Source organism: Pseudopipra pipra, chromosome Z (assembly GCF_036250125.1).
Source record: "Pseudopipra pipra isolate bDixPip1 chromosome Z, bDixPip1.hap1, whole genome shotgun sequence".
In the NCBI taxonomy this organism is placed as follows: domain Eukaryota; kingdom Metazoa; phylum Chordata; class Aves; order Passeriformes; family Pipridae; genus Pseudopipra; species Pseudopipra pipra.
Genome location: NC_087581.1, coordinates 13,517,818 through 13,538,783, shown reverse-complemented (window position 1 = coordinate 13,538,783; position 20,966 = coordinate 13,517,818). Strand labels below are relative to the sequence as shown.

General features: G+C 39.1%; 1 long non-coding RNA gene across 1 annotated transcript; it reads right to left on the bottom strand.

Annotated features, from left to right (window-relative positions):
* Positions 1-426: 426 nt before the first annotated feature.
* LOC135407238 (uncharacterized) lies at positions 427-9,336 on the bottom strand. Its single transcript, XR_010426778.1, has 4 exons — positions 8,908-9,336; positions 5,776-5,824; positions 5,001-5,074; positions 427-1,934 (listed from the first exon to the last, which is right to left on the bottom strand). It is a non-coding gene; the product is annotated as an uncharacterized LOC135407238 (long non-coding RNA).
* Positions 9,337-20,966: the final 11,630 nt, after the last annotated feature.

Below are 20,966 nucleotides of genomic sequence, written 5' to 3'. Positions count from 1 at the left end.
CCCAGAGATTACCTTACCTCCAGGTAGACAAAGTCCACCCCTGCGGTGCAGCTGAGTACCATCATGCTGGTGGCCATCTCTGGCAGGTGACACAGTGTTATGTCTCAGCAGAGAATCGGGCACACTCTGCTGCTCCACGGTGGTGCGACCCTGACACCTACTGTGTGCTGTGGCTCAGAGGCAGCACCTGCACAGCCCAGAGCTGCTTTCCAGAAAGACAGCTCTCTTAGGAATTGATGTAAATATTCCATTTTCTTGGAACATTTTTTTCGTACCTTCTGAGCCAGCAAATATCTCTCAGGTAAACTGTACATCAGTACTGAATGGTTTATAACAATTTCAGATTTTATCATGAGGAACTTCCAAGCTAAACGCACTTCTAATTTGTAATTAAAAAAAAAAAACCAAAACCCCCAAAAAACCCCATCAAAATCAACAACAACGAAAAGTTTATTTCAGTCTGCATATAAGCTGTTGACATCTGTGACTCAATGAGCCAGAGTAACCCGGGGAGTTCCCAGACCTTGGGGTCTAGAAAGCAAGTCATATGAGGAGTGGCTGAGAGAGCTGAGGTTGTTTAGTCTGGAGAAAAGGGGACACAGGAAAGACCTTATCACTCTCTACAAGTACCTGAAAGGAGGTTGTAGCAAGATGGAGGTCGGTCTCTTCTCCCAGTCAACTTGTGATAGGTCAAGAGGACAAAGTCTCAAGCTATGCCAGGGGAGGTTTAAGTTGGACAACAGGAAGAACTTCTTCACTGAAAGGGTTGTCAAGCATTGGAATGGACTGCCCAGGGAAGTTGTGGAGTCACTATGCCTTAAGAGAAGACTGTATGTGGAACTTAAGGCCATATTTAATTCACCAGGTAGTGATCAGTCAAAGGTTGGACTCAATGGTCTCGGATGTCTTTTTCAACCTTAAAGATACTGTGATTCTACGACCCGAAGGAATTGGTCCTAGGCTCTGCCTGACCCATATGCATCTCCACTGCATGAAGATCTAGAACTAGCTAAGCAGGAATATTATGCATTGGATTTCAGTGAAGCTACACGAACCCAGGTGGAGATTTTGAAAATGCTGCTCTTTCATGCCATCAGTAGAAAGATACTCAAATGTGTTAAAAAATTTAGGGCAAAACGTCCATCTCAATTCTAAAAATAAACTGTAAGATAAAATTTGCAAAGTAAAAGACAGAGCTTAAAAAGCCTTTAGGCACACCAAGGTACACAGTGGGTTCAAGAGAGGAAATTCAGACTTGGATCCTAACTGCTTCTGAAGATTTTAATTGTTTTTTATTTATGATATTAGGGTGCCTAGATATAGTTGAAAACTTTTCGTTCTTGATTAGGGAGCTAAGCATACAACTCCCACCTGGAATTCAGTGCGATTCTTACCTGGAAACAGCACCTCCTGATGCTGACTCATTCCTTTAAATGTATGAATCTTAGGATGGGCTAAATTATTCTATAGAGGTTCTTACCCTTTTTCACTGACAGCAGAGAGTAGGTAATTAGACTCTTACATGCCACTCACGTTAAAGGACCTTATATAACCAATGCCAACTCCCCCAAAATTGCCTCAGGAATCATACTAACCTAAAAATTAGTCAGATTATTCACTATAAGAAGAGAGATTCTTGAATTAGATGATTTATTTCCTAGATGTCCTCGGGTGTTATAAAGAGCTTAATAGACCCTAAGAAAGAATTTTCTTCTGAGAGATATTCTTCTGAAAAAGCAGAACAGATCCAAATGCAAAAGACAAGAACAGAAAATCGTATAAATTGACTTGGATTTTGTTGTCATAAAAATTTTAAAATTCTGTGATCGCTACAGAGCTAGGAGTCTGGTGCACGGCTCTGTAGAGCCTCAGTCTTCAGGCTCATCTCCCATGCAGGTAAAGAGTAGGAGTGGCAGGCAGGGGTTTTCTTCTGCCTGTTGGGACAAAGAAGATTAAAAAATGTTGAAAATTTGGCCTAATTTCTGTTAAAATTTTAGCAGAGCAGAATAACAAGTCAATGTATACATCAATGCACTATTTTTAAAAAGACACTTGAAAATATTACTCCTCAGACCTAATCTAGATTACAGCACAGCACCAGGTGCCATTAATCAGTTCTGCTATTTTCATAGCTGACACTAGGAATAACCTTGAATAGGTTACAGTTACCCAGACTAATACTTTATTGCAAAGGCCTAATGATTCACTTTAAAAATTTTAAATTAATTCTCACTTTTCCCGCATCGTCTGATTCAGTTTTCCACTTTCTGGTAACTGTCTTACACTTTTATCTCGATCAATAATATTGTGAGTAGTCAGAGCAGCTGACAGATGACAACATCTTTGTTATTTAAGGAGATCTCTTATGACATGGGACCATCTACTAGGGGCATTTTCTAAAAAAAAAGCTTTTACTTTATAATATACTGCAGATGCAGATGGATAGTGATGTATTATGTGAAGCACTAAATAAAGAAATAAATAACCAGCTATAAGAATATTTTTTTCCTTCCTGTCACAAAACAATCTAAATTTTAGTATTCATTCTAGAGATGTCCTAGGCTCTTAGAGGCAAATTATGCATGAAATAATACAATTAAAACTGAAATAAAAGATTTAAATGCAGCCTCCAGAGACATCAAATGGCACCACACTGTCTCACTCTTTACTGCCTCTTAAAGGGATTGCTCAATTTGTAGGAAAATCTTTCATCCTTGCTCTTAGAATTCTCTGATTTTGATAACACTAGCCATAATTCAGTTTTCCTACACCACAGGAACATGTCAACATTTCCTTCATCCCCCAGAATGAACAAACAACTTCACAACCAAGTATAACCATATTCTCTAGTGCAAGAAGGAGCAGCTTAAGGCCTGATTTCTTGGCTGGTTTTCTCCAACTTTTTCAGAAAATATTCTTATATCCCTCTGGAGACTCTCAGTTAGCACTTTTGTCATTGGCAACCTTTGGAATGACTTTGAAAATCATTGATGCCACCACTATGAAGTGAGGGATATTTGGGCATGGTGGGTGCTATCTTCACAAATACTGTAAATGTTATGTCTCCAACATTATCCACATTAAGGGTGAAAAAGACACATACATTTGCAGTGGTGTAACAACTTGCAAAGAGCCTAAACTACCACTTTTTTTTAACTTCCCTTACTCTAAATTGCTAATGAGTTTTGATGACAGACACTCAATACCCAGAAGTACAAGCAAAATAAATGAACATTTTTTTCTGAAATCACTTGTCAAAAACAATGGTTTCCATAACTGGTTTCATTTGGGAAGGATAAATCACGGCAAAAGAGGAAGGAATTGGGTCAATTTTCAGTTCAGAGGACTTCCTAGTTTATCTACTGGCGTATCAGGGTCATAAATAACTTCACTAAAGTCTCTCTGACTGTAGTAAACTACGTTGCATAATCACAGAAATTGATTTTCTCAATAAGTTTCTGGAAACTTCTCTTTCTGACTGTGAGCATTGAAGGGATATCATGACATCAGAATAACTTTGACAGCACATTTGCTGCATAGAATACAGTGTTTGAGAGGATCACAGACGTGTGACTGCTAACTTGAGTAGCTGAAATATTACAGAGTAACATAAGGATTTGTTGTCACGCTATTACTATGGTGCTGAGTTTCCAAGACACAATCTCACGAAATCTCAGTGATAGCTTTATGAAAACCAACAAACTCTAGGTAGAGATTTTCAGAGCTTGATATATGGGAGGTCTAAAAATAAATGCCATGAACATTGTCAACATTTCAAAGTAGCCCACAACGTCAGATTTTGCCAGTGTTCAGCAGAAGGGAGTGACATACTATTACCCAAAGTCTTGCCAACATGAATAGTCAAACAGGGCACACTGTGAACATGGTCAAATCCAGAAAGTCCTGACTGGCCTCAGCCAGCAGAGTTTCTATTTGCATGACCTGCGTTCAGTGATGCAGAAACGTGCCTTATTAAATCCCCATGCAATGGGGTAATAGATAATTTCTGTCAGCAGTAGTTCACTGCAATTTTGGTCAGGTTCCAGTTCTGTGATGCTTGAACACCATCATGTGACCATTCAAAGCAGAGCAAATTTCCAAATTGTTAAAGCACACAAGAAAATGACAGAAGCAACATCTCACATATCAGAATAGTTAAACTGGCTTCCTATTCTCTACATCAACAGGCACATGTTCGGTAAGCATTAGTTTGGCTGGTATTGACAGAGATAACAAAATTTATTCTTCAAGATCTCCACTTTTTTAGCAATTTATTTAAAAGAGTTGAAATAGTTGAGCTGTTAAAAATGTCCCAAAATGAATGTTTTGTGCAATTATTTAGAATTAGATCTTTAAGGGATTTATAGGGCCCCTTCCAACCGGAACCATTCTAGCATTCTAAGATCTTTTATGTTGCTGTTATACTAGTATTTATGAAGGATACATATTTGTGCAGAATCCTTTATGCAAGACTACTAATGCACTAATTATTCTAGGCCTAAAAGTACAGCCAATCATATTAGCATATGAACCAACTTGCTAATTAGTATGTTCCAAGTAACAGATCTGAAAGTATGATGAAGACAGTGCACACAGGCTTTAACATCTAAGAAGTTAGGTCTTTGACTCCTGCATGTGGCCTAAACTTTCTTTGCTCATACAATGTTTTTCAGGCCTGTTAATAAAAATATTGCCTCTGGACATTTCTGTCATTGAGAAATAGGCCCCAGAAAGCTGCAGGTCTCCCCACGTGAGAAAATCCAAGATGCAAATGGACAGCATTAAAGACAGGTTCCTTTCCAAGTTGCATGTAACTTACTGCTCACCCAAAGTTCATGGCAAAACATCAGTAGTGTCAGAACAGCACTGAAGAGAGAGTGACACATAGAAGAGAGGTGACAAAGCAGACCAAACATGATAACCTGTATTACGGAGATCATAGTACTAAATGAATTAAGCAGAGAATAAACTGCATCTAAACATCAGGTGTAACAACCCACCTTGGAACAACGTGTCAGGGTTGGTAGACAATAGCAGTGCTTGTTTTAATAAAAAAACATTGTGACAAAAGCATCTGTAAAAAGAAAAATAAAATAAATTCTGTTACAGACTTCAGAACAGCCCATTTTAAAACCTGTGTACCAGATAACACTATTGGCATGTGGCACTCACCCATTACAGGCCTGTGGAAGCAAAGTGGCTAAAATGCCAATGAGAATATGGAGGTCACTATAGACACATCCAGATTTGTTATGTGAGTGGTGTTGACAGAAAATAATAATGAGAAATGTGATTTATAGAGCATGGACTCTGCTACAAAGGTAAGTGAGCAGAACCAGAAGTAGGATGTTCTGTAAATGTTTAGTCAAAGGATGTATATATAAATACAAAACCAGATCATATTGTCTTTGATGGTAGAATTTGATGATTTCTGAAGAAAGGGGATATTTTATAGTGACTCATCATAACAATGAATCACAATGTACTAGCAGCTGTTTATGTTGGCAGAATTATGATTGCTTTCTTTAGATGTATATTAAATATACAGATGTAAACTGCCACATAGGAATGACAGAGAAGATAGGACAACCTTCTGGTTTGGGTGGTTTAGTTTTTCCTTCCCTAAGGGACTAAAAGCAAGGGCAGTCAATGTGTGCGGATTTGGTGGGCCACAAAGAGGAAAGAGATTATAGTATTTGCAGCTGAGATCCACACACGAATTACAGAGCATAGTCAATGCTGAGACATTATTATCCCCTCTACTGTCAATTTTACCTCAGAAATGTTGCTTTGGTTCTTTCCAGAAGATCTTCAAGGGTCCCAGCTAAATTGAAATAGAAAAATTAAAAAAAAAAAAAAAAAGGAGAAAAAGAAATGCTACAGTAGTTATACAAGCAAAGTATTTTGACTACTGAAACATATCCAGGTATCCTGGATATTAGTGCAGCTATTAAGTACTGATGTAGAAACAAAAAAAAATGGAAAAATATCTCTAACATATGAGATTTTCTGGTGTTATGATCAGGATTATCTACTTTTCTCTACAGAAAATTCAACTGTTTTCAACAAACATTGAAATGAGACTAATACAAGCATTGTCAAGGACTCTATACTGTTGAGCAATTTAGTAATTAAAGTGCTAGCTGATATAGTGGTACTCAGGGCAACTGCTTGGAATTTCATGGGTAAATCCAGTATCACTACTGAAGTCATCGCCAACTACAAAGCTTATTGTCTTAGAATTCCACTGGTCTAGTAAGAAATTGCTAAGGTAATACTTAACTGTTTATTGGAAACTATTCAGGGTCTGCCTTATGTGAGCTGAATTTGATAGCTGTCATTAGAGCAATCCTTTAAGCAATTGTCCCTTACAAAAGCGAAAGAAGACATATACTCATTAGAGATCACCATTTTCATTCTGGGTTATCAGACATTTGCTATTTTGTCACTGTGTGCTTTGTTGTTTTTTTTTTTTTTAATCCTCAAGGCAGAAATGTGTTCTGGGAAGAATCCAGAAGAGGTGATACTACTTGTACTACCATTGCTATTATTTGCTACCAACTGCAAATATTTGTGTTCCTAGCTTTAAGACCTACTTTTGAAATGCAAGTGCATTATAGTTATTTTATTATTAATAATGTTATTATTCCTACTGTTTCACCCCTCCACAACTAGGTACTGTACAAGCAATTCAACAGTCATCACCAAACTCCTTCTGCAAAGGCAGGGACTTGGCAGCTACCAACATACCACAGTTCCTGCCATGTAAAACCCCAGGCAGTGCATGGGGCTCTTCAACAGAGAGATCAAATGCACTCTGTCATCTTAATCATTAATCTTTTCCATATTTTAACAGGGAATGTCTAGTTCTTTTTGCAATGTGTCTCAGGTGTTTTGCAGTAGCTGAGCAACAGCTGCTGAGGAGCACTCACAATATTTTCCATTGTTTTGACTGAACAGAGTTGTGAAATTGCCCTGCTGTTTTATGCTCTCTCGGTGTATGTATTATGAAAATCCAGGAGCACACTGCTGATTGAGATTTTTCGTTTTGATCTGTTGAGATTCAGTTTTTGAGCATTCATCCTGAGATTTAGAATCGGAGGTTTTTTCAATTTATAATGATTCATGTATCATATTTTCTGTTTTTTAAAAAAGGGATTTTCATTCTTCTAATATTGACTTAAAATCCTGAACCATTTTCCTGCTCATTTGCAAACTATTTCTCCATTTATGTTCTTATCTTCAAGTGCAACTGCAACATACTTTAGATAAATTAATTTATTTAATTGATATTAAATTACAGTCTTTGTATTTCCCTTTCTCATCTCACTATTTAATATGAATGTGGGATTAGTGTCTTTAGAAGATGTGCGAGCTTACCCTTTCAAAATAATTACTTGATGAGACATTGTAAAGTCTGTTTTATTTTTACATAATACTGAAAACAAGTAGCAGGCTCTTTGTGCCTGAGCAGGACTGGAAATTTATCAGCCATGAATCCTGCAGGTTTGTGTACTCTTCCTTAGTTGCAGCTTCCTTATGCATACCATGATGGTATCTTTACTTGATCAAGTTATATCCTGAGATTGAGGAAAGAATGGGGCAGGGAGGAGAGGGAAAGAGAAATAAAATAAAGAGAAAGGGGTGAACCAGAGTGGATGAAAGGATGCAGGAAGACATCAAAGTTGGAATGCGAATCAGTCAGGATCTTGCTTTCTCTTAGCAACATTAGACCTGGAAGGTGAATTAACGGGCAGAAACTGAAAAGTGACTGGTTGTTTTTTTTGTAAAAAGGTTATATAAAAAACGTAAGTAAAGGAATTGCATTCATATGGGTGCCAAGAAACTTACTCCTAATGGATACACACATGATATATCTACATCTTGCTTCAGAAACTCATTCTCTCTGAAATATACTGATTTCTTTTTATTTACAATCTAAACCCAAACCAATCTTTGAACCAACATATAAAATAATTGTTTTCAATGTGTGCACATGCACACATTCCAAAAGAATGCAGTCTGACCCTACATTTCTACTAAAGGCAGGCCAATTTATTGAAGCAGCAACTACCTGTTTTCTTCATTTATCTTTCAGATTCCCCTTTCTACAGTCCATTAAAAAACAATGTAACAATTAAAACATAGATTTATAAATACATTTACAACTATGAAGCTTTTTCTTTCTTAGACTCAACAGAAAAGCTTAAATCTATACTTGTTATCTGCTATCAGTCGAATATGAAAGGAAAATAATTGCAAAGACTGATACCGTCAGAGATTGTTAGATGAATTTCAAAGCAGATGTATAATTTGGGAAGAAGAATGTGACCTGACAGAAGTCCTTGTTTTTCTCAGTAGACTGTCTATAGCAATGCCTGGTAGCAGCTATTGTAGTGAGTTGACCCTGGCCAGGTGCCAGGCACCCACTAAAGCCACTCTCTCACTCTCCCTCTGCAACTGGATAGAGGAAAAAAACCAGAGTTGAGATAACAGCTGGGAGAGGTCAGTGACTGATTACCTTCATGGGCATAACAGACTCAAAGTGGGGATAGTACTAAAATTTATTACTAACAGGATAAAAGCCAAAGAGTGAGAAATAAAACAATCTTAAAAACACCTTCCCCCCACCCCTCCTTCCTTCCCTGTTCTCCCTCCAGAGGTGCAGGGGGACAGGAATGGGGGTTACGGTCAGTTGTTGTTTCCACCACTTCTCAGGGAGAGGAGTCCTTCCTCTGCTCCCGTGAGGTCCCTCCCACAGGAGGCAGTCCTTGGTGGACCTCTCTGGCATGAGTCCATCCCTCAGGCAGCAGTTCTTCCCAAACATGGGTCACTCCTCCATGGGGTGCAGTCCTTCATGAATGAGCTGTACCGACGTGGGCCCCTCACAGGGGCCACAAGTCCCACCTGGGAAAAATCTGCTCCAGCAGGGCCTCCGCTCTGCACGGGCTGCAGGTCGCTGGCAGGACCCTGCTCTGTCCTGGGTCTCTCACGGGGTCTCCTTCATGCATCCACCTGCTCCAGCATGGGCTCCTCCATGGGCTGCAGGTGGGTCCCTGCACCCTGATGGTCCTCCATGGGCTCCAGGGGCACAGCTGCTCCACCATGGTCTGCGCCACGGGCTGCAGGGGCTTCAGCTCCGGCACCTGGAGCACCTCCTGCTCCTCCTTCTGTACTGACCTTGGTGTCTACATTGTTCCCATGTTCTCCGCTCTTCCCTGGCTGGAATTCCTTCTGTGCGACAGTCTTTTGTTCTTAAATATGTTATCACAGAGGTGTTACTGTCACTCCTGATTGGCTCGGCCTTGGCCAGCGTCAGGAAGTCTGTCCTGGAGCCAGCTGGCATTGACACCATGGGAGAGGCGAAGCTTCTAGCAGCTTCTAACAGAAGGCACCCCTGTAGCCCCCCCTTACCAAAACCCAGCCACAGAAACCCACTAGAGCTACATAGAAAAGAGTATTAGAAACAAGGTAAATATAGAGGTTTGAGATTCTTTCCTGATTTACCCTCTTGGCTTCCAGCTATAATGACAGTGAGCTGATGAACTACAGATTGAAGCAGGATCATTAAATCATTTGATGGATTCACCCTCTCTTAATTTATCTATTCCTATTAATTTTTTTAGCCTCCACAACATCCGGTGGCAATGCATTTCTTAATGTCATTTTGAGTCATGTGGAAAGCATGTCACTTTTTGTGTTTGATTTTGTATATTTCGTTGTGTACCTTGCAGTCCTTGTGTTATAATAATGATTCATCATTTCTATTCACCTTCTCTATGGTGCTGATAACTTTACATAGCTTTTGCCCTTAAAGACACCTTTTCCACAAGCTGAAGAGTCAAAGCCTGTTTATCATATGGAGCATCTACCCATAGATTCACCCTCCTGCATTATTTAATTATCATTACATATAGTTATATTTTTATATTTTTAAAATGTATAGAGCTCAGTATCTGAACAGTACACAGATCACAGGTGCCTCTAGCATTATAATTGATGTTTCACTATGAAATTCCTTCCTATTAACTCCTATAATTTAATTTGTCTTCTAGATTTCACCTGAACACAGAGCTCATATTCTCAATGGACTGTCCACTTACCCTGCAGTTTCTTTCTTGTTGGAAATAATTTGCAAATAATGGCTAGTTTTCCCGCCTCATTATTCATCTTTGAGGAAAATCTTCTCTCTTTAAGACCAAATTCTCTCGTGAAAAACAATTTAAGTTAATTTTATACAATTTGTTACACATGGGAATATTTTCATTCATTTTGGTATCCCCGTACTTGCAGTCCTCCTAAAGATTCTGCTTCACTCACTGTCAATGGACTTGGAATGGCCCTAGAGTGCGGGTTGTTGCACATCAATCACTTCTAGGCCATTGCCTGTGGTAGTAAATTTCTGAGATCATGTACTTAGACAACAAGAAGAGTGAAAGAATAATGCAGAGTTTTATGTATTTAACACTGTGAAAAACAGGCATATCCATGTCATCTCAGATCCCGCACAGCATGAATCATTTTGCTTTAGCCTGTAAGTCTTATAGCAAGCCTTATGGATGTCTTTTAGAAAGGCATATGTTCTTTGAATTAAAACTGCAGATAACTTCACCCCATTCCTATTAGTTACATGTGTTAGAAAGCTGAGTGTGATTTTGTATCCTGTTCATCTATTCGCAGTAAAATCATCTTGATCTTTCTCTGGCAGATTCTGGAGTTGCCTTTTAGCAGATCTACTTTCCTCTCTCCACCAAAGTATCACAAACACTACACAGAACAGGAGATAAAATCTGTTCAGACCATTACAAACAGACATGTTTTGATTTTCCATGGAAGGATTTCTTGTCCAATTACAGATTTCAAACACGTTGCAGCTGATGTTATGGAACCATGCAGAGTTAGCAACTTTGTATTAAAAAAGACTTTAAAAATCAGCCCAGATATCAAAATGGAGCCACGCAGGAAACAGTGGTAACTATGTCTAGAGGAAGAAAAGGGACCAGGCTTTAAAGGCTATTACAAGAGTAGCTATTTTTGTTCCCAAGAAATTTACATAAACAGCTTTGTCTCACTGCGATTTATCTCCTAACTCATTTACGTAATTCTGTAAATAGAATTGGCCTCTCTCTGAATTACACCTGCAAAAATTTTGCCCAACAATAGTGGCTCTGAATTGATTTTTTTTTAAAAAAAGTTTTTACCAATACCATATACTTTTCATGCTCTCACAAACAGACCAGGTACAGGACAGAAGGTGGAATACAAAACAACACCTGAATGCCTGAAGGAGAGGAGATAACAGAGACTCAGATCCCAAGACATGTTGGAGGAGAGAAAAACAAAAGCTATGAAAGTTGGAAAAGAAGCACGGAGCCAGATATTTGTTAACAAAGATGAAAACTCTATATAAGAGAATATGGACTGTTCTAAAAAGAAGCATTTCAGTTTTTATATTTTGTTTCCTAGTTCATTGTATTATTCCCTATATGCTGTACCTTAAACCCTTGTCCCTTGTGGCCCTTAACCCTGTCCTCTCATTGGTTGAATTTTGCTACATTGCTACCTTTCCTTATATGGTTGTGCCATCCCTCTCTTTTGCATGCTCTGCCCTTGCTCCTCCCCAGTTACGCCCTCTTTCTAGCGAGTTCTCGCCCTCCTCTATATAAGGTGAGAGGCATTTTAATAAAGAGGCCATTTCACTCTGGACCCAGAAGTGTGCCGACCCGTTCTTCCCATCCGAGCCGTCAGACACTTTTCTTTTTATTTTTCTTTTCTTTTTTATTTTTTAATAAGAGTTGACATAACCTGCAGTGAAAAAAACAGCTGTAAACTCAGAACATTTGGGGTTTGTTTTTTTTTTGCAGAACAACAAAATCTCTGTAAAATAAACAAGAGGTTGGAAGTAGGAAAATAAATGTATTTTGTGCAGGCTTAAAAACTGCTTACAAATTAATAGACTGTCAACTAGATTTATTACTCTCCAAAGAGTTTGGAGGTGGTACATTAGATCAACTAACACTACTAATTGGGGCAGAAAAAGCAAAGAAAAGGTGACTTCTGGGGGCATGAAAAGATGGTATATGAACTGTTTTTATGAGGATCGTGGTATAACTGATTCTTAGATGACCTGAGCAGTGTAGGGAGGGAAATAAAACAAACACTCTGAGTGCAATGTTCATCAGGTACGAATCACAGAGGCACAAGTTTACATTACGTAAGTACTGGCTATACAAGTGTCAGTAACAGAGCTAATACAGTGCTTGGATGTCCTTCTCACAAAGCTCTGAGCTGCATTGTAGATGGTCCAATTTTGTCCAACATTTTTATGGGCACCTACCAAACTAAAGAGTAGCTTCTGGTTTAAAGCCTGAATTTACACTCAGCACTAGGATCTTGGAGGATAAGTTTTCTTTCCTAGAGTGAAATATAAGCTTCCACTGGAGTGGAAAATCTAACACAAAAAATTCTGAAATAAAGCATTATATGTGGGCATGTTTCAGTGATTCTCAATGGATATTTCAACATGCTGTATCATGGGGCTCCAAGAGTACAATTCCAGGGCACTGAGCCTCTGTGTCCTGAGATCCTCCCCAGTTTCCATTTTCCTAGTGCCCTGACAGAGTTCCAGGGATCCCATAGCACCCTTGGGACTTCTTTACTACAGAGTAGCACTCTGGAAGCAGAGATCCTTAGCACTGCTGGGGGCTGGCTGATTGCCTAGGAGACTGAAACTTCAGAACACAGTCTCCTCAGCTGTGCATTGCCAGTGTTTCTGCTTCTCTCTATTTAATATTAAATCACAGGTGGCAATACATAGAAACATAAAATCATTGAATTGGGCTGGAAGGTCATCTGGTTCTGAACTCCCTGCCATTGACCTTTCACTTGACTCAGCCTTGAACACTTCCATGGATGGTACATCCATAAAGCATTCTTAAACTTTATTGAATTGCCTCTTCCCAATAAAATTGCTTTTTCTTCTAAACATTCCTGTGCAGTCTTAGTTCTGGGACAGTAAGAAATCAGATATCATGATGTACACCAGCACCTAACCGGCTGCAGCTCTCCATGTTCATGTCCAGAAGTAATAAAATGTGTACAAATCCAGTTCTGCTGAAATCCAACAAACTGAAGAAATAAAATAGTTTTTAAGATGGAATTTAAGGTTCATAGACGTCAAATGCTTTTGAAAACTTCACTCTTGATCTTTGGACAGACTGCAGAATTTTTCTTGCTACAGAAATAGTTGGAGGCAGTCTAACCCTGAGCATGATGTTCAGGTAGTCTCATATCTTGCTGTGCTGTATAAGTGAATCTGAAAAACAAGTCTAAGAAATGGCCTCTTACCGTGTTTGCAGGGCTTTCATTTCGGTGTCCTGCTACTTTTCAGCACAATTTTCAATATGAAATTTTGTCACCTCTGTTTCCCTCTATCTGCATAACCTGAAAAAGTGTTTTGCAAGGGCTTTGAAGTAATGTGATACACTGCCATTATTCATCGCTCCCACACAGACAATTGCTAGGCAGCTAAGCTAGCTCCCAGGGTGGCAGTGCCTAACTACTGTGTGTGACAGACACTGATATTTTGGCTCTGTTTTTCTGAGTAAATGGTTCCTTTCAGCCATTATCAGAATGAAAGAAGGTAAGAACAAGACCAGAACTTCATTGCTTTTTCTGTTTCTTTCCCTTACTTTTCTTTAAATTAAGTATCTAGATAATTTAGGCACAAAGTCAAAAATGAGAACTGATGACCTTACTGTAATTTCAGACATTATTTAAATACAGGTTTTAGTGAAGGACATTCATTTGCTATGATGTGCCAGAAACGTCTGTTCTGCTGCATAAACCTGGGTGGTACCTTTTCTTCATAAAGGCTAAGGAGCTCAGTACATCTCTGGCCCAAATGCCTATGCCCCATCAGGGAACTCTTGAAGTTCCAATGAAGTCTGGAGGTAAGAGAACACACCGGAATTTTTGTTAGGCTACATAACTACGTATTTTAATTGCCCAATGCCAGCATCCATAAATTGCTGCCACAAATGTAACCTCATTGTGTCAGACACCCAGATGTCCAGAATCACAAGCGTGGCACTTCATGCTCTGTGTCACTTCTACCAGCCTACTGCTACCCCCACCTTTGCATTAATCACATTTTTTGCCTGGTTGTACTGCTTTCAGTAGAACAGCATGTAGTACTTCATGTCAGAGGAAATTTTATTGCTCACTGCCTCAATTTCCCATTTTGGAAGACAACAATAATAGTTCCCTTAGAAGTACTGTAACCAAATTTTAATGTAGTTGATATATTCATAGCTGTGAGATGTAAGTAAAAGAAGCCTGGAGAAGAGGAGGCTCAGGGGAGACCTCATCCCTCTCTACAACTCCCTGAAAGGAGGTTGTAGCCAAGTGGGCATCAGTCTCTTCTCCCAGGCAACTATCAGCAAGACAAGAGGGCACGGTCTTAAGCTCTGCCAGGGGAGGTTTAGGTTGGATAGTAGGAAGAAATTTTTTACAGAGAGGGTAATCAGGCATTGGAATGGGCTTCCCAGGGAAGTAGAGGATTCTCCCTCCCTGTAGGATTTTAAGATGAGACTGGATGTGGCACTTAGTGCCATGGTCTGTAACCACGGCAGTGTTGGATCGAGGGTTAGACTTGATGATATCAGAGGTCTTTTCCAACCTGGATGATTCTATGATTCTATGAAATATCTATTAATGAACACGATATTACAATCAATAAAAGCACTGCCACAACAAAGGCATCCTAGGAGGCAGCAAGCATTTCTAATTAAGGGAAACGAGAGACAAATATATGTTGTGGATTTTACCCACCTATTTAAAACACCACAGTCATTGTGTTTGGAAATATTTTGGTTTTATTACCACCAATCCATCTAGAGCACTCGGCTAAATTAGTGTTCTCAGAAATATGCTGATGTATGTGGTCTCTGCGATAGCTCCAGACAAATATATATTTGTATATATATCATTTCATCTATCATTATATATATATATATATATATTTCATCTATGTATCTGTAAAGAGAAAAAAGGGTAAATCAGGGGAAACATAGAGACTAAGACCATCCAGAGAGTGCTTAGGATTGGCTGTCTTGTATATTATTATTTTTTTAGTTACGTTGTGAGATGGTAGTATATTTTGGCAAGACAGATTTGCTGAATGCATCTCTGTGTACTTCTCATACTGATATCAGGGCCAGTCTTTTCATGGCAAAAGCCTTTTTCTTCTTTGCCCGGATTTAATATATACAAATGTGTAGTCAATTAACAATTGCTGGCATGCTAATATATATCTAGCATATTTTCTTTATTTTTAAGAGACTATTGCTAGTGTTCTTTCCAAGTAAAATCAAATAAAAATCTTGTGAAATAAGCATGCTCCTAAAGTGTAAACCATATCAAATACAAATGTCCTGGTTATATGCCATGTTGTGAACTTTAACTGGTATTGTTTTGCAGCCCTACTTTAGATAACACCTCAGTGAAAAGACAACTCTTATCATCACACCAAAAAAAATAGAGAAAATGAACCATGTCATATTCCAATAGAATCAATTCTCTCAAGTTTCGTGCTGAAGGAAGCTGTAGAAACATTATATGTTTTTAAACTGCAGGTTTCACAGACACAAAAAGTAAATATTCAGCTATTCATACAGATAAGATATTGTATCCTCCTCCAGTCAAGAAGATGTATTGATGTACTGGGTTCGTGTAGCCAAGCTTTGGTAGCGAGAGTAGAGCTGCAGGGGTGGCTTCTGGGAGAAGCTGCCAGAAGCTTCCCCCATGTCCAACAGAGCCAGTGCCAGCTGGCACCAAGATGAACCCGCCACTGGTCAAGACTGAGTCCATCAGAGATGGTAGCAACACCTCTGTGAAGGTGGATATGAGTATTTAAGAAGGAGAAAAAAGTTATAGAGCAGATTAAATGCACTCAGAGAAGAGTGGACTGAAAATATGTGAGAGAAACAACCCTGCAGACACTAACATCCTTGAAGAAGGAGGGGGAGGAGGTGCTCCCAGTGCCAGAGAAGAGATTCCTGTGCAGTGAAGACCATGGTGAGGCAGCTGTGCCCCTGCAGTGCTTGGAGGTCAATGGGAGTCCAAAATCCCAAGTCCAAAAGTGTTAAGTAAAGGAAATAGTATCAAATATATTCCTGCAGCTCAACAAATTTGAAAGACAAACACTACAGTTGCATATCTCACCATTTCTCTTAGATAAAAATATCTAATAAAACCTAGAAATATTCATTTGACAGCCTTTTTAAAATTTTTTAACTCCTGCAGGGTTAAAAAACATTACAACTATGGAAGAGATCAAAATTAAAAATATGTTTTTAATATGTCATTTTTTATGGAAGAAAGCAAAATACAATACTCAGATGACAGTAACAAATATTTTGCTGAGTTGCTTTTAAAGGTATAAATGAGTCAATTCTGAGAGAAGGAAATAAATTACTTAAAAACTGGATCTTTGACTTTAGAATCCATCATTATTCCCCTCTCTGTTGACTAATGTTCATGTCCCATAAAAATTCAGAAATCTAACAAAGTCTACCTGGAAAAACTGGAATTAGAAAGCATGAAAATTACTATGATAGCTGGATCTTAATAGTCAAACAAGAGTGACTATGTATAATGTGTAGAGGCAGATGTACCCAGTAAAAAGACACCCTAAATCTCTATTCAGAACAAAAAGTCAGAAAACATGAACTAGATGGTACTTTTTCAGATATTAGATACCTGCTGGGCAGCTGCAGACAAATTTTTCTATAAGATAGAGCACAGAAAGTAGGTGTATTATGTCTATTCTCTTAGAAAAATGGAGCACATCTAATTTTCTTTATTGATGACTGACAAAGATGGCATTGGCTTTTAGGAAAGAGCTTATTACTAGAGTTTATAACTAGTTGAAAATTCAGATCTATGATTTCCTTCCTTAGACTGAGGTAATTATATTTCATATCTGCTCCACAGGGAAGAACAGACTAGGTGGCAGGGGATACACACTGATGAATCACCCTTTTTTTGACATGACTTGTCTCTTACTCTGGTTTTGGGAAATGCCTTGATAGCCCAGTTTTCTATAAAATTTCCAGCAGCCAGGTAGGTTTATTCTCAATTTGGGATATTTACAAAGTTTAGATGCAGGGCTAAAGAAAGTCTTATGAGAATGATTCATTTGAATTAGTTCTATGAGAAAGGAGTAACAATGAAGATAGCACCATCATATATGTGGAAAACAAGCGGGAACATAACATTGCACACACATTTCTCCACATCCCAAACACTACCCAGAACCCACTCATTTACTGGTATTGCTGGTAGAAAACACATTGCCCCCATACTCACTTTTCTGCAGGTCTTGTTCTACAAAATCATAGTTTTATCTTTCACAGATTAGCTTGTTCTCTCTTGGACTTTTCTACTGACAGCTGGTGTTGGCTGAAACTTTCAGTCCTGAGTCCCCAGTGAGGGATTGAATGGATGGGTCCTCAGCACTGTGCTTGAGCCAGCTTTCCTCAGGGACTGCACTGCCAGCATTGCTGAGGAAAAGCTTTCCCCTCTCTGTCCTGAAACCAACATAACCCAGAAAATACTTGCTTTTACTGTGCTAGCTTTACTTTTGCAAGCTGAAGAACACTTTGCATATTGTAAAAGCTGCACTCTCTGTGCTTTGAGTTCTTCTTGGCATATATTATGTGTGTGGCTTTATGCCACTGTCCTCATCTGCTTTTAGAGTTGTGTGTTGATGTGCTGTGGTTTTCCATGGGTTATGAGTTGAGAACCATTGTCCTGTACCACAAGGAGGCTAATAGAAAAGAGGTTCTTGGAACAGAGGAAAGAACACAAATCCTACATCCTACTCAGGACAAATCACTACCATCTGCTCCTGCATCTTTGACACAAGCCTTTGTCTTTCCTGTCCAGAACTTCTTACCCTCACAAGCACAGATCCTTAGCACTATTTGCCCTTATGGATGACACACTGTATGCATGCCTGTAGTTTTGAGGCTGATCTCAGGACTGCTGTGCAGAAGACAGGCTCTGACTTGAGTTTAGCATGCATACCCATATTTCACAGCACTATGGAGAAAAGGGTATAGTGCATTCATTTCACAAAGCATTGATGAGAATCCAAATCTGATTATGCTGAAGTGAGTGGAGAGTTTGACAAGTGTTTGAAAGCATGGGCTGTTATATTTCTGATACTGCAATACTAGTGTTAGATTTCAAAAGTATTACTTCCTAAGTCCAGCAGGGAGTTTACACATTTTGTTTATTTTTCTACCAGCTGATGTCTTTTACACAGGAGAAGAATAATTTGAACAAAAGCATGTGTTTGGTGACCTCTTTAGTAATGTGGCAAACTCAGCTGGTAGAAAAGCCAGGTCTTCTGATGCTGGCAAGGGCCTGTGCCCCAGTGCCATGGCCACTTTTCATATGAAACTCCTGTAAGTGTACATAAGAAGAGAAAGAAGCAGTACTGTCTAGGCAGTACTGAGAAAAGAGAGGATGGTTTTCCAGCCCACACAGATTGGCCCAGGGAATAGCAAGGTGATCACGTCTCGTAGATGTTCTCCATAGAATCATAATATGGTTTGCATTGGAAGGGATCTGTAAACGTCATCTGCAATCCCCAATATAATCAGCCAGGACAGCCTCAGCTAGATCAGGTTGTTCAGATCTCCATCTGGCCTTGAATATTTCCAGGGATGGGACACCCCTCACCTCTTTGGGCATCCTGTTTCAGCACTTCGACATCCTCATTGTAAACAATCTCTTCTATATATCTAATCTGAATTGACCCTCTTTTATTTTAAAACCATTATCCCTTGTCCTGTCACAACAGGCCCTGCTAAAAAGCTTTTCCCTCTCTTCCTTATAAGCCTCCTATAGGTACTGGAAGTCTGCAATAATACCTCCCTCAACCCTTCTCTTCTCGAGGCTGAACAGCCCCAGCCCTCTCAGCCTGTCCTCATTGGAGAGGTCCTCCAGCCCTCTGGTACTTTTTGTGGCAACAACAGAGCATAGTTCCAAGACAGCATTGGAAAAATAACTTTTATGCAAATTTGAGCACAGAACTAAGTGTTTTGTTGAGCAAGAATGCATGTTCTACTGTAAGTAAGCCTTTGGAGCTGCTGGACTTGAATTAAAAAAAAATAGCTCAGTTTGAACCTCCAGGAGACAACTGAAATGCAGCAAGATGGAGAAGGTGAAAGGCCCCCTGGCTCAGGTGTTACTGTAGATAGCATTCAGCTCAGAAGGAATCTGCAGGAGTGGCCAAATTTTCAGGCATCCTGCCTGGTGCTCCCTGCAGAAAGCAAACCCTGCCCACTAAAAAACATCTTGGAAAGGCAGTTCTTGCCAAGGCTTTCTCATACCTGCAGTTTGGTCCAGTATGGACACTGCAGGAAGAATTTTGTAAGTAAAATTGGTTCCTCAGTTAAGTAGCCCTTAGGTGGTTGACCCAACATCCTGACCTAAAGAAAGCAAAAAAAATTTAAGATACAGAGATGAGCTCAAACCAGGAAAGGAAAGATTTCACTTGCTGCTGAAAGAGCTCTGTGAAACAGAAAAACTCAACTCCAACATTCCTCTCCAAAATATCTAACTACTATAGCATGATTTTCATCAAGTGATCACATTATGTTGACTAATCACTGCAGGAAATGAGTACCTCAATTCAGGTTTTATGCAGACCAGCAAGAGGGTGCAAGGAAGTCTGCATTGTATTTTGCTACTATACCTTTCAAGTTTTTATGACCCTCAAGAGAAATGAGGCATTCATAATGTGGGGGAAAAATAAAAATCATAGAGAGCACCATAAATCTAAGGGACTAAGTTGTGGAAATCACATCCTTAAACTGACATAGCTGTGATTAACTGGCAATGGTTTTTACAGTTAAAAAAGTTTTTGGATATAGTTATTTGCCCAGAGAAAATTTCTGGTGGGAGAGGGGGACGAGGAGAAAAAAAAGTACAAGTATTTAATCAAATCCTTGTTTTGGGGCTGGAGGGATGGAATATGTAAAACTACAAGCCTTGTACCTCAAGAAGCTTGGTTCTGAATCTCTTCTGATCACAGAGACTTAACTTTTCAGTAGATGTTTGCTCACATTTTTTTATAAAACCACCCACAGGATTCAGTAGTCTCTGCTTAGCAGAGCACTGGAATAAATTGTTCTTCATGACTGAGCTCTACTTGCTCAGCTTTCTTTGCAAGTTTAGACAATCTCTGTGTATACAAAACAGTGGTCCCCACTTTACTCTATTTAAACACCTAGTTGGCAATCAAAATTGCACAATTAAAAGTACATATGCATCTGTATATATCAATGTATAGTCAGAGAAAACCAAAGTTAATTATTATGGATACTGAAGTCTATGTACAGGCCTGACTTAAATGCTGTGGAATCACTTGTACTTACTCATGATGTAGGAATAATGCTACAAATCAAAATAATAGTATCCTTCATCCACTTTGCATTTGCTTTTGCCATAGGAAACTGTACAAAGAAAAGCAAGAACAGCAGTGCTTTAAGAAATGTAATCTTCCACCAAGGAATACCTTTGTCACTACAGAGCAAAGATCTTGCTCTAGACAAACAAACCATCCAAGTCTGACCAGGATGGCTGCACCAACACAAGCAAAATGAACATGCTCAAGAACATTGCTGGGCACAAGAGGCAACTGTTCAGCTCACAAAACTTGCACAGTTTTAACCTACATAAATCCCTACAAAATTTTCAGTCATCATGGACCATGAACCACATCTTTATTGTAGTTTTGTTTTTTTTTTTCAAAATCAAAAATGAAAATCAGTCCTCACTGGGACCAATTCCTAAATTGTTGCACTACACCAAAGCATCTGCTGTCCAGGCCACTGAAACTCCACTTACAAAGAAAGAAGTTAAAAATTATCATAATAAACCTCACACATATA